Source organism: Myotis brandtii, unplaced genomic scaffold (genome assembly GCF_000412655.1).
Source record: "Myotis brandtii unplaced genomic scaffold, ASM41265v1 scaffold399, whole genome shotgun sequence".
NCBI classification, from domain to species: domain Eukaryota; kingdom Metazoa; phylum Chordata; class Mammalia; order Chiroptera; family Vespertilionidae; genus Myotis; species Myotis brandtii.
The window spans coordinates 2,032,804-2,046,279 of record NW_005365325.1 but is presented as its reverse complement, the minus strand read 5'-3'; positions in this window follow the sequence as shown (position 1 = coordinate 2,046,279).

Below are 13,476 nucleotides of genomic sequence, written 5' to 3'. Positions count from 1 at the left end.
TGGTGGAGTATGAATAGGACTCGGACATGAGGGCTGGAGTGTCCACACACGTGCAGACAAGATTCCCCACTCAGTGCGATGGAGCTGCAGTTGGAAGGAAAAGGAAAGTGCAGATGAATAACAGACACATTTGAGAATTCTAAGTTTGGATCTGGCCTTTGATGTTGCTACAAAGCTCTATTTGGCAATGTTGCTTATCGTGCACCCAGTTTATGGCAGTTCACTAAAGCAGCTCACTGCATTTTATTTTTTTAAAGAATATATTTTATTGATTTTTTTACAGAGAGGAAGGGAGAGTTAGAAATATCGATGAGGGAGAAACATCAATCAGCTGCCTCCTGCACACTCCCTACTGGGGATGTGCCCACAACCAAGGTACATGCCCTTGACCGGAATCGAACTTGGGACCCTTCAGTCCACAGGCTGACGCTCTATCCACTGAGCCAAACCGGTTAGGCTGTATTTTATTTTAATAGTTCCTAGTTTATTACTTTGAAATATTTAGATATATGGTATGTTGGTCTCTTTTAGTACTCATTCCTCTGACCTTGTAAAATGTTAGGGGTGGGCCTTCCTAAATCACATGTTAACCAACCGATGAAGTATTCCACATCAGGTTGTTCATAACAGCATTTTTATAGTAGCTTCCTCTCAAAGTGTCATAGGCAGTCAAAAGAGACTAACAGGTTAGATCTTTTAAATCCTTTGGAATCTTATTTGCATCCCATCATGTGCACCTTCAATCTCTATATCGTGTTCCTATAGGTGTCTCACCAGGTATTTAGGAAGGAAGCCAGCTCCATAGGGTCCAGGCCTCTCTGTGTCACAGTCTATCTATATAATAAAAGGCCAATGGCCGTAACGACCAAAATGATCAAATAAATGGTCACCAGGAAGTCCATGGAGCAACTCTCGGTCCCTCCCCCATGGCCCACAGGCTCCTATCACAGCAAGGCTGGTGGCTGGTGGGCAGGCGGGTGGGCAGGCAAGGCAGGCGCTGCGAGAGAGGCAGGGCCTGATCTGCAGCCGTTGCAGAAGCTGTGGATCAGGCCTAGAGATAGGCCTGGAGAGAGAGAAAGCTGTCAGCGGAGCCATTCTGGATTTCCCAGAAGAGCCAATGGCTGCCTAGGAGGTGTAGCTTTTGACGCTGACTGGCATAGAAACCAACCAATCAGAACCAAATCTGAGTGAACTGCGAGGAGCCAATGGCTGCCTAGGAGGCGGAGCTTTTGACACTGACTGGCATAGAAACTAACCAATCAGAACCTAATCTGGGTGAATGCGAAGGCAGAACCTAAGATGGGGGCTGAGGAGGGGTTTTAAAAGCAACAGCTGTTTTGTTGTAAGGTGTAAGAAAGCAGCTCAAGTTTTTAATAACCGGTTTGGCAGTATAGTACATATGGCTGGCTATCAGTCCAGATATAGGGGTTATGTATTTTTGTCTACCAAAAGCATCTCCACATACTGAAAAAGGCTCCCTCCTCCCATTTAAGCAATCCTATCCTATATAATCTATCTATACTAATAAAAGGGTAATATGCTAATTATACTGGGTCAACCGGCCATCTTCGGTGTACCGGCCATCTTTCGGACATCCGACTTCCTTCCGGACAAAGCCATGGTGGTAGAGGCCAAGGCAGAGACAGTTAGAGGTGAGATCAGGCTGGCAGGGGGTTAAGGGTGAGATCAGGCTGGCAGGGGAGGGCAGTTGGAGGTGAGATCAGACTGGTGGGGGGACAGTTGGGGGCAAACTGGCCTGCAGGGAAGGGCATTTGGGGGCGACCAGGCTGGCAGGGGAGGGCAGTTGGGGGTGACCAGGCCTTCAGGGGAGGGAATTTGGGGGCTACCAGGCCTGCAAGGGAGGGCTGTTAAGGGCATTAGGCAGGCAGGCAGGTGAGTGGTTAGGAGCCAGTGGTCCTGGATTTCGAGAGGGTTGTTGGACTGCCAGTTTAGGCCTGACCCCTCGAGGGGTCCCAGATTAGAGAGGGTGCAGGCTGGGCTGAGTGACACCCCCCCTCCCCATTCATGAATTTTATGCACTGGGCCTCTAGTGTCCATATAAAGTTCCTAAATTGCATTGAGCCTCACGGTTTAGAATGCTGAGAAAATATTCACCCTTCTGTTGTGGTTCCCCTGGGTGTGCCTATGCTGGCCCACAGAAGCAGCTTAGCCATGGTACCCTGCTACAAATGTAATCTCCAAAGTATAATTTGTATGCTCAAGCCCCCCAAAACCAAGGCTTCCCCCCACTCCCCATGTTTGATAAAGTGCCCAGCTAACAATTTTCTAAAACTGCTCAGGAAGAGAATATGGACATTGTCATTTGTATTATCCTATATAATAAAGAAGTAATATGCAAATTAACCCTCACAACCTCACAAGATGGCTGCCTATGACCAGGCTGGCAGGGAAGTTAGTGAGGGACAACCAAACGACTGAACAGTGTGGAGCAGTGGAGCAACCAGGTCGGCAGGGGGGTTAGTGAGAGACGACCAAATGACTGAACAAGCAGGCTGTGTGGGGCAACCAGGCCAGTGGGGGGGCCATGAGGGGCGACCAGGCCAGCAGGGGGGGAAGTTGGGGGCAACCAGGCTGGCAGGGAGGCAGTAAGATGCAACCAGGCCAGCGGGAGGGGGCCAGTTAGGGGCAACCAAACTGGCAGGGGGGTGCAGTTGGGGGCGACCAGGTCGGCAGTCAGGAGGGTGATTAAGAGCCAGCGGTCCAGAATTGTGAGAGGGATGTCCTGGATATATTTTTTTATTTATTTCAGAGAAGAAAGGAGAGGGCGAGAGAGATAGAAACATCAGTTATGTAACACCCCAAACCATGACCTCCTGATTCATAGGTTGATGCTTAACCACTGAGCCACAGGTTTACCAGAGGGAAAATTCAGGGGTTCATGATCAATGAAGGAATTTGGGCTCAGGTGGGGCTCATGATCTATCCAAGAAACCTGGATATAGAGCATTGAGCAGCCAGCAGCAAGCTTTCATGGAGGGCTCCAAAATGTCAACTCTGCCTCAGAGCCCACTGTCTTTGTAGGTGAGCAGAGCTGTACCACCTCCTCCGCGAATTGCATCAAAGTCCCATGTAAATAAAAAACTATGTTCCTGTTGAACTTTATTCTCATTTCAAATCATCATTGGCACTTAATTTACTTTGTACTTTGTCAACCTGCAGATGGGTGATCCCTGACCCAGAGAGTTAAGGTGACTTATTCTAGGTCACAACAACTCATGCCTCCAAATGTTCTGTCCTGTGGCATGTAACACACTGCTTTCTGGGAGATTTTAAATATGAGCACCCGGTACATTACTTTAAGTAGACACCTCTGATTCCACTGTTCTCCCCTTTCTTCAAACTCTTCAATTACTTATTGATCTATGCTGTAGTCTAAAAGTTTATGTTCCCCCCAAAGTCAGACTTTGAAGCCTACTCCCCAATGTGATGGCATTTGGAAGGGGGTCCATGAAGAGGTAATTTTTCATGTTTTACAAAAGAGACCCAAGAGAGCAACCTGCCTCTTTCGCCTTGTGAGGACACAGCAAAACGGTGGCCTTCTAAGAATGAGGAAGCGCGTCCTCACTAGACACCAAATCTGCCAGCACCACGCACTTGTACTTCCCAGCCTCTCAAACTGCGAGAAACACATTTCTGTTGTTTATAATGCACCTAGTCCCTGACAGTTTGCCAGGGCAGCCAAACCGACTAAGACGTTCCACAAATAAATGTTTCTCACCCAAAGAAAATAAGTCTTTAAATAAATCCTAAAGTGAATCATTCAGGGAAGCCACAATTATTCCCAGTTTATTGAAACCACACTCCATTTTATCTTTTTCACGGACACAAGTAATTGTGTGCGGTCTTACATTTATTGATGAGGCTTATCTCCCACATACATTACAGAATTGTATGCTTTGATTTCTCTCTTGAGTAGGGATTTATTGTGATTTCCTGCATTTTAAAAACATAGTTAAAATAACAATAAGCTTTATAACCAGATAGCACTGAAATTCACTGGACCAGAGATTCATTTGAAAATCCTTTAAAAGCTACAAATTTTCTTCTCAGGAAGAAACAAATACACACACCTTCAACTATTTGCTACAGTTTTCTAGGGTCCATGTAACTAGAGAAGTCCGAAAGAGGACTCTCTAAATATCCAGAACCCATGACTAAGAATTTTCCCTTTTCACCTGCCTAGAAGCTACTCCTTAATATCAAGAAGATTATATGTGAGGAAGTACATGAAGAATAAAAAGTGAAATCCTGCCCTGGCCAGTGTGGCTCAGTAGCTAGATTGTGGGCCTCACACCAAAAGCTACAGGTTTGATTCTCGATCAAGGGCATGCACCTGGATTGCAGGTTCAATCCCCAGCTCCCGTCGGGATGCATACAGGAGGCAAACAAGGGCATGCACCTGGGTTGCAGGTTCAATCCCCAGCCCCCATCGGGATGCATGCAGGAGGCAAACGATCGATGTGTCTCTCACATTGATATTTCTCTCTCTCTCTCTCTCTCTTTCTCTCTCTCTCTCTCTTCCTCTCTTTCTCTCTCTTTCTTTCATCTCTCTCCCCCCTTCAATTCTCTCTTAACTCTCCCTCTCTCTCTCTCTCTCTCTCTCTCCTCTCTCCCCGCTTCAATTCTCTCTTTAAAAAGTCAACGGGAAAAAATCAACAGGAAAAAATATCCTCGGGTGAGGATAAACAAAAACAACAACAAAAAATGAAATCCTGAAGAGCAAACATTTAGATGTGCAGGAAATAAGAAGGGCAAGAGGAGATGGGAACGTGAGTGGATGAGCATTGAGAGCTAAAATTTGGAGTCATTGCCAAAAAAATTTATCTCTTGAAACTGATATTAAAATTATTTACTGTGTGTCATGGTAAGCTCTGACCTTGTACCCTCACATCCCCGGTAAGTTTCCTGTGCACGCCCGCCTCCTGCGGCATAAATTTGTGAGAAAGGGCTCCCGAAATGGGTGCTGCTTTTGCCATCCTTGTCAATGACAAAGCAGAAACAGAAGAACAGGTGCAAGATGCAGACGCCAGCAACCAGGGCCAGAACTGAGGAGAAATATGACTTTTCAGAACGTGACAAAACCTTGGAGTGTTCGACTTTCCACAGAATGGAGAACTGACTTTGGAACCAATTTTATCCTTTCTTTCAATGGGTAGGGAACCTCAGCTGCTATCTCTGTTATGGTAACATTTTATTAGCTTTTGGGAATTTGCAAAAAGCAAGGATACGAATTGCTTCACTTTATCCACTTAAAAAGCCAAGTGAGGTGGACTGTGGTTCCCCTTTAAAAATGTGGAAGCTGAGGCCCAGAGTATGCCATCACCAGGATCACAGAACTAGAAGGACTTGGCTCACAGGGCTGTCTGGGTTTCGAATTTCTCTCCCTTACTAACTTCACACCCTTTCCTCAGGGCCTCACTGATTCTCTGAAAGCAAAAGTAAATAATGGATAGAGAAAGCTTGGTCTTTGTTGAACCCCTTCTGTGTTGTGCCCGCAGACTTTGCTGCTGTGCCGGATAGAGCCTTGGGACAATACTAAGCACCTTCCTGCCAGGGGCCACTCTCACCAGCTAAGAGTTGGCAGCTAAGGTGAGACCTATTCAGCATCACTGTCTGATGGAGTCAGACTTCTCCCGGAAGGCCCCTGAACCTGCACAGAGACATCTGAATGAAGGAGGTTTTGTAAAAATGCTCTGGCCATCGGCGCTCTCCAACTCCAGCTCTGGCTTCAGCACCTGGGCCTCCCTCTTGGACTTAGAGCGTGAGCTGCCCACAGACATTCCAACACAGGCCACCTGGGACCTGACTGTCCCTGGAGCCGGCAGAGGAGCCAACTGGCAGGAGCCCAGGATGGTAATGATCACCCCTGGATGTTAGGGGTATGTTTTACATTATAAAACAGTTTTGCATATTTGAAAAAAAATTCAAATATTTTACCTTGCCAGAGTTGTTTTCTGATTCCCATGTTAGATGAGAAGACTGTTTCTTGTACTCTAGGATCAGGCTCCTGCACATAGCAAATAGCTTTCCTAGGTTCTAAATTATAAGACAAATCCATTTTCTAGAAAAGGTATTCAAATCAGAATATATCAAATGATAATTATACCTAAACATAAAAGTAGTGCAGAATATATGACGACCCAAGTCATTTATAATCTTTGGATGAAAAACATTGTTTATGCACCATTCTCTCTTCTTATGTTGCTGCCACCAGGACCTCATCTCTGGTTCGTCTCCCTACTAGTTCCCACAGCCAGGTGTCCCCGGCCCCCTCTCACACTAATGCCCTTAGGCCAGGGGACATGCCAACCCAACTCCACTAGACTCCAAAGGCCAGTAACTAATGTCCCTATTATGGAATGCAGTAGGAATCCCACTCCTGCTGCTGATTAATATTTATTATCCTGACCTAGAATTCCAAATTAGTGTCTTTGTACAAGTCATATTACAAATACTACAAAGGATTTTAAGGATCATAGCAGATAGTGCCATACTTCACTTACAGGAGGCAACAGATCGGTATCAGATAGTGCCATACTTCACTTACAGGAGGCAACAGATTGATATTTCTCTGTCATATCTCTCTCTCTCTCATCTCTCTCTCTCTCCCCCTCTCTCTTTCTCTCTCTCTCCCTCTCTTTCTCTTTGTTCCTCTCTTTCTCAAATCAATAAACAATATTCTTGGGTGAGGATTAAAAATAATAATAATACAGTTAACTTGAAATCAGTGGTGTTCTGGTCTACCTATATGTGAATTTTCTAGTCCTGAAGGTGGAACCAGAGCTGTTTCTCTACCTAAGACCGGTTTAATGCCACTTCTTCTACCCTTGACCCACTGGGGAGGGTAAGACCTATTACCTTTATTATTACATAGGGTAAGGTACCCTCCCATCCTTACCTGGACAGGACACAGCTGTGCCTTCACGTGGGGCAGGGATGTAAGCAGCTACTCATCTCCATCACCTATTGAACACACCTCTCCCCACACAAAACTAAATGATCAACGGTCCAGAGATTTTAGGTCCCGGGCCGCCAGCCACTACTCCTGGGTTCGATGCTCCTTTCCATGTCCAAGCACTGGCACACTCCCCTGCCTGCCAGGACAACTCCGTCCTTGAGTTTTCTAAACACAGACCTGGGTGGAGTTTCCTTCAAGACATGGGTGGAGGCTGTTGAGGGTGTGTAAAGAGGAATTTAAAGAAATAGGGCATAAAGGCTGAGCTGGCCTGGAGGGTGACCATGGGAGAGAATGAAAAATAAAATCACCTTTGTTTTTCTTTTTTCTTTTTTTCTGTCTTTCAGGAAGAAGGAGTTAGAAATTAATTTCTCTGTGTATTTTCTTACCACACTTTAACCTACAGTTGTAGTTCTCCTTAGTGTTTTATTAGAGTGAAAGGAAGATTGAAATTATTACAGATCCAGCTAATACCAACCAATACTTCTATATGCTTATGTCATTAAAGAAAATAAATTTCACTAGATCACCTGCTTCCAAAATATTGTTGGGGGGTATACTAATAGGTGTCTTGTCCCCCCAAAAGTTTGTCTTTTTAGGACACAGTGTCTGCTGCTCTCTGCCCCTTAGAGAGGCACATTCATATGTTAAAGACTATCCTAAATCCTAATGTAAAGAATCCTATTAAACATTACTTACCTCATTGTTTTCTGATTTTATCCACACCTCCACCCTCTCAGGAAGCGCTTGCACATTATTAACTGTAGAGATTGCATTATTTTGCACATTTTGATTCGAAAAAGATACTAAAGCTGCCCTTCCCTTCCCCCACCATTTGTACACACGTGTCTGGGACTTGAGAAGCGTCTTCAAACATCCTGTGGAGACATGGGTAGAGCTAAATTTCTTGGCTCCAGTTCTTCTCATGTTGATGCCGCGGAAAGACATTGCCATTTGGTAGTAAAAATAGCTCAGGAGATGGTAAATGGCAAAAGCAGAGGGAAAGGGAGGCAGAAAATGATAAGCGATGTAGCTAAATATTTATATATACAAAACATGAAAACATGAAAAAATGGTCCTCTGAAATCCATAATTAAGCTCGAGACAGAGTGGGCAGATGGAGTTGGTAATTACAGGTTCCTAATGTATCTAGAACTCCCGAGAATGAGAGTGTTGCTCCTCATTTCGTAGCTTCAGAGTTTATACAGCTTGTTGCTGCAAAAGCCAGGCTCTGCTCCATTAACACTTGGTGTTCCAGTTGGATCGCTTGCATTTTAAAAATAACCTGGCAGAGCTAAGCTGCACAGTTTCTGACCTACTTAGGCGATTTATGGAAAAATGGGATGCAAACGGAGGGTATTCAGCTACTGTTGTGATGATTTGTATCACCGTCATCCTCATTATTAGTACAGGCAGCAGGTCATAGAAAATACCCTGGATCCAAAACTTCATTTCATTTCAACACATATTTATCAAACACCTGTTGCTGGTGAGGCACCCTTCTGAATCCTTGGGATACATCAGTGAATAAAGAAGAATTAGAGCCCAGCCAGCATGGCTCAGTAATTGACCTTCAATGTATGAACCAGGAGGCCATGATTCAATTCCCAGTCAGGGCACATGCCTAGCTTGTGGGTTCAATCTCTAGAAGGGGGTGTGCAGGAGGCAGCTGATCAAGGATTCTCTCTCATCTTTGATGTTTCTCTCTTCTCTCTCTCTTCCTTCCTCTCTGAAATCAATCCTATATAATGAAAGCCTAATATGCCAAGTGTCTGGTCGTCCATTCGTTCAACCAGTCAAAGCGTAATATGCTAATGATATGCTAAGGCCACTCAACCGCTCGCTATGATGTGCACTGACCACCAGGGGGCAGATGCTCCAATCGGTAGGTTAGCTTGCTACTGGGGTCCAGCTAATCGGGATTGAGCGAGACGGACTGGACATGCCCTGAAGCCCTCCTGCAGTCCCTCCTGGCCAGCCAACCTCCCACTGGACCCGATCATGTACCAGTGGGGTCCCTTGGCCTAGCCTGTGCCCTCTCTCAATCCAGGACCCCTCGGGGGATGTCGGAGAGCTGATTTCAGCCCAATGGCAGAATGACTGGTCACTATGATGTGCACTGATCACCAGGGGGGGCAGATGCTCAATACAGGAGCTGCCCCCTGGTGGTCAGCACACTCCCACAGGGGGAGTACTGCTCAGCCAGAAGCCGGGCTCATGGCTCGTGAGCACAGCGGTGGTGGCGGGAGCCTCTTCTGCCTCTGTGGAAGTCGGACATTCCCCGAGGGCTCCTGGACTGCGAGAGGGCGCAGGCTGGGCTGAAGGACCCCCCCCCACACACACACACCAAGTGCACTAATTTTGTGCACCCAGCTCTAGTACAAAGATATTTAAAAGAAGAAGAAGAATTAGATTTCTGCCCTTGTGGAGCTTCCATTCTGGTAGGAGTTAGGAAGTAGGGAGACAAAAAAACAAACAAAACAAAACAAAAAACCCCACACACAAAATTAATAAGTAAATTGTATAATCTACTAGTATTAGAAGGTGATAAGGGTATTTATAAAAGAGGAGCTTGTAGGTGAATAGGTTTATCAATAGAATAGTCAAAGCAGCCCTAGCCGGCTTGGCTCAGTGGATAGAGCGTCAGCCTGCAGACTGAAGGGTCCCAGGTTCGATTCCGGCCGAGGGCACATGCCTGGGTTGCAGGCTCATTCCCCAGTGGGGGGTGTTCAGGAGGCAGCCAATCAATGATTCTCTCTCATCATTGATGTTTCTATCTCTCTCTCCTTCTCCCTTCCTCTCTGAAATCAATAAAGAAATATGTTAAAAAAAAAAAAGAATAGTCAAAGCAATACCCATAGAGAAGATGACATGGGCTCAGAGGCTGAAGAAGTTGGCCATGTGGGTTTGCGGGGAAAGGGAGAAGGAACAGTCAGTACAAAAGCTAGCCTGTGGGGAAAACCCTGGAGCCTTTAAGGACCAGCAGGAGGTGAGCATGGCTGGAACTGGCTGAGAGAAAGGGAGAACCTAAGACGTGAGGTCAAAGAGGTGATGCAGGAAGACCATAGAGCTGTGCTGGCCATCACACAATTCTTGACTTTCACTCTGAGGGAAATTGGGATTTGTTTCAGGAGTGTCATAAATTCACTTACGTTTTAATTTGGGACCTGATTGCTAAAGGATTTGCTGTAAATTCTCTTTAGATTATATGGGCTCACTTTTATTTTATGTGTATGGTACTGGGAAAAAATATCAATTCCAACCACAGAGTTCCTAAACAAGGGGTGGTGGCAGTGGTGTATTACTTTTAACCAGCAGAGTTCTTTTTAAGAAAAAAAAAAGAGAAAAAAAGCACTACAATGCTTTTCATGAAAGGGGTGCCACTTTGCTGTCACTTTGGAAGACTGTGAAGTCCATGTCAGGACCAGCACCTCCCCTCTCCAGTGCCCCCCCCCCCGCTATACATTGATTCCCTTTCTCTTCCCAGGGGTTCAGAGAGGACTCTCAGAGAGCCAAAGGTGCTCCCCAAACCAATCACATGAGGAGACCCCTCATCTAGTCAGCCTGGGTCCAGCTTCCCCATGCCAACAACTACTAATCAGGCACACCTAAAGCTACCCCCCCCCTTTTTCATCATAAAGCTTTCCTACTCCCCTGCCTGCATTGGGATCTCTTCCAGGGACAGTGATGGTGGCTGACTCCCTTGCTATCATAAGCTTTGAATAGACAGCCTGTTTCCATATGCTCTGCGTTCATTTCTACAGAACCTTCTCCATTCCTCACAAACACGGAAAAAGATGGAGATGAGTAGGTAGGAGAGAAGTGCCCCAGGAAAAACTAAACCCTTTCAGTCTGCAATTCCTCCCAGTTGAGGTGGAGAGGCAGATCTAACAGCTAGGGCCAGCCAGCCTCTCCTCCTGAGCCCCCTGACGCCCCCGGAGCCTTGTAAAGCTTAAGCTCTTTGGTTAATCTGTAGTCAGTGCCCTTGAAAGCCATGGAGGTGCTGGGTAGCCACTTTAACTGAATCTGTGGAGAGAACAATGGGGCAGTTTACAGGCCTCCATGCTACACTGCATGAAGTCCCCTTGGTCCTCCAGCCCTAGTGCACAGCAGCGAGCACTCCTAGTCCAGCTTGCTCACCACTATCTGCACCCAGCACCCTTCCTTCTCCCATATCTTCTCCTCAGGCTACTTGGAGCTGAAGTTCTTTTTTGTTGTTGTTAATCCTCACTTGAGGATATCTTTCCATTGATTTTTTTATTTTGTATTTTTTATTTTGTATTTTTAGAGAGAGTGGAAAGGAGGAAGGGAGAGACAGAGAGAAACATCAATGTGAGAGAGACACCTCGATTGGTTGCCTCCTGCACACACCCCGAGCAGGGCAGGGAAACTGCAACCAAGGTACCTGCCTTGACCAGAATCAAACCCAGGACCTTTTAGTCTGCGGGCCAATGCTCTATCCACTGAGCAAAACTGGCTAGGGTAATCTTTACTCTCCATGTACATGGCTTGGCCTCTCAAAATTCTTTTTCTTTATTGCTGCCTCCGCTGTCTCCCACAGGAGGTTCGAGCATCTCCACTTCGTCTCTGCTTCCAGGTTGATTGAGGATGATTCTGGCAAATCTGAAATTTCTTTGATCTTTTGTTATTCCAGCTGCTGGTCTCCCATTTTCTGACATCTCTCACAGACTCCAGCTTGGTGGATCCCTAAGTTTAATGTACTTAAGAATTAATAAAGATTCAGATTTAAAAGCTCCCTGACTTAGTGCACTTGAGGTGAAACTAAGAATTACACTTTATTTTGTTTTAATCCTCACCCGAGGGTATTTTTCCATTGATTTTTAGAGAGAGTGTAAGAGAGAGAGAAAGACAAAGAAATATCAATGTGAGAGAAACACATTGATTGGTTGCCTCCTGCATGCACCCCGACCAGTGCCTGGGCTGGGGAGGAGCCTGCAACCGAGGTACGTGCCCTTGACCGGAATAAGACCTGGGACCTTTTGGTTTGCAAGCTGACACTCTATCCACTGAGCCAAACCAGCTAGGGCAAGAATTTACATTTTAATAAGCACCATGCTAGAAGTTCATGGGTCACATTTCAGCACTTATGCATTAGAAATCAGACTTACCTAGGTTCAAATCCTGACGACAACATTCACCAGTTATTTGACTTTAGCAAAATAATGTAAACCCACTAAAGCACAGTTTTCTCTGAAGTGAGATACAAAAGTACTTGTCTTAGCTTTTTTGTAAGGATTAAATGAGATAGTACAGGCCAAAGGTTTAACACAGTGCCTGACTCAGAGTAAATATGTCTTGACAAGTATTTTTTTATTTTTCTCTGTATCTTTTATACTGTTATCAATGAAATCATTATTTTAATTGTAAAACCCTCTTTGAGTCCAAATGAAATCCAGATCATTCCTCATGTGACATACACACCAAGTCACACCCCCTTGGCTTTACACATCAGCCTCTTTCTGGATAAGGTCCCTCCTCATCCCTGACCCTACTTTTGTTCTCTGTGTTAACCTGCACTCATCTTCTAGGAACCAATCCACATATTAACTCCATGCATCCTTCCCTTAACCTCCCTTCACCAAGCTAAACCCATCACCCTCTCTCTCAGCTGATAGTGCATATGGTACTACCACTGTAGTACTTATTAGTTATATTAAATTTGTGTTCATTTTTGTGTGCCCAGAGGAGACTCTGATATCTTTAAGATGAGGCATCATGCCATATCTATCTTTGCATTATCATGATTGTGGCCTCCATGTATCCCCGGTCCCCATGAGAGAAACGTAATGTTAAACAAGTGTTTCTGATGCTTTGACATCTGGGGATTTGCTGACTCTGGAGGGCTAGTGAATTCCTCAAGGTAGCAAGTGAGTTACCTGTGAGCATGCCTTTCAGATGCAAACCAACCAGTCCAGAGCACAAACTCCCAGCCACCTCCTTTGTTAAGCATTTACAGTCAGGGCCATTACACACACACACACACACACACACACACACACACACACACACGCGTGCGCGCGCGCGCACACACACACGTACACACACCATTAATCACCCCAGCTCCAAGCACTAGATACCTAGGGATGGTTCCTATACCCGAGAGCCCACTGAAATTATTCAAAATGGGCAATTCTAAACCTCTGACCCTGCCTTGCCCATTCCGTCCCAGGGAAACTACAATAAAGTCTCTTGCCTACATTTATGCTCACTCCTTCTGCCTCCTGACCTGGTGCTCCCTCCTGGCTTCCATGGCAAAGTGTGCCCCTCCCTCTTGGAATCTGTGAGTATAACAAGCAATCTTGTCAATGGTAGCTGTCTACTGATCTGTTGAACTTGCCACACCTAAATAATAACAGCACCTGTATTTTAAAATATATCTTTTTATGAAATCATTAAAATAAATATGAAAAGGCAATTTGATTCATCATCTCTTAAGAAACTAGTTCTGTAACTGATAAGAATACAACATTGATCGAAAT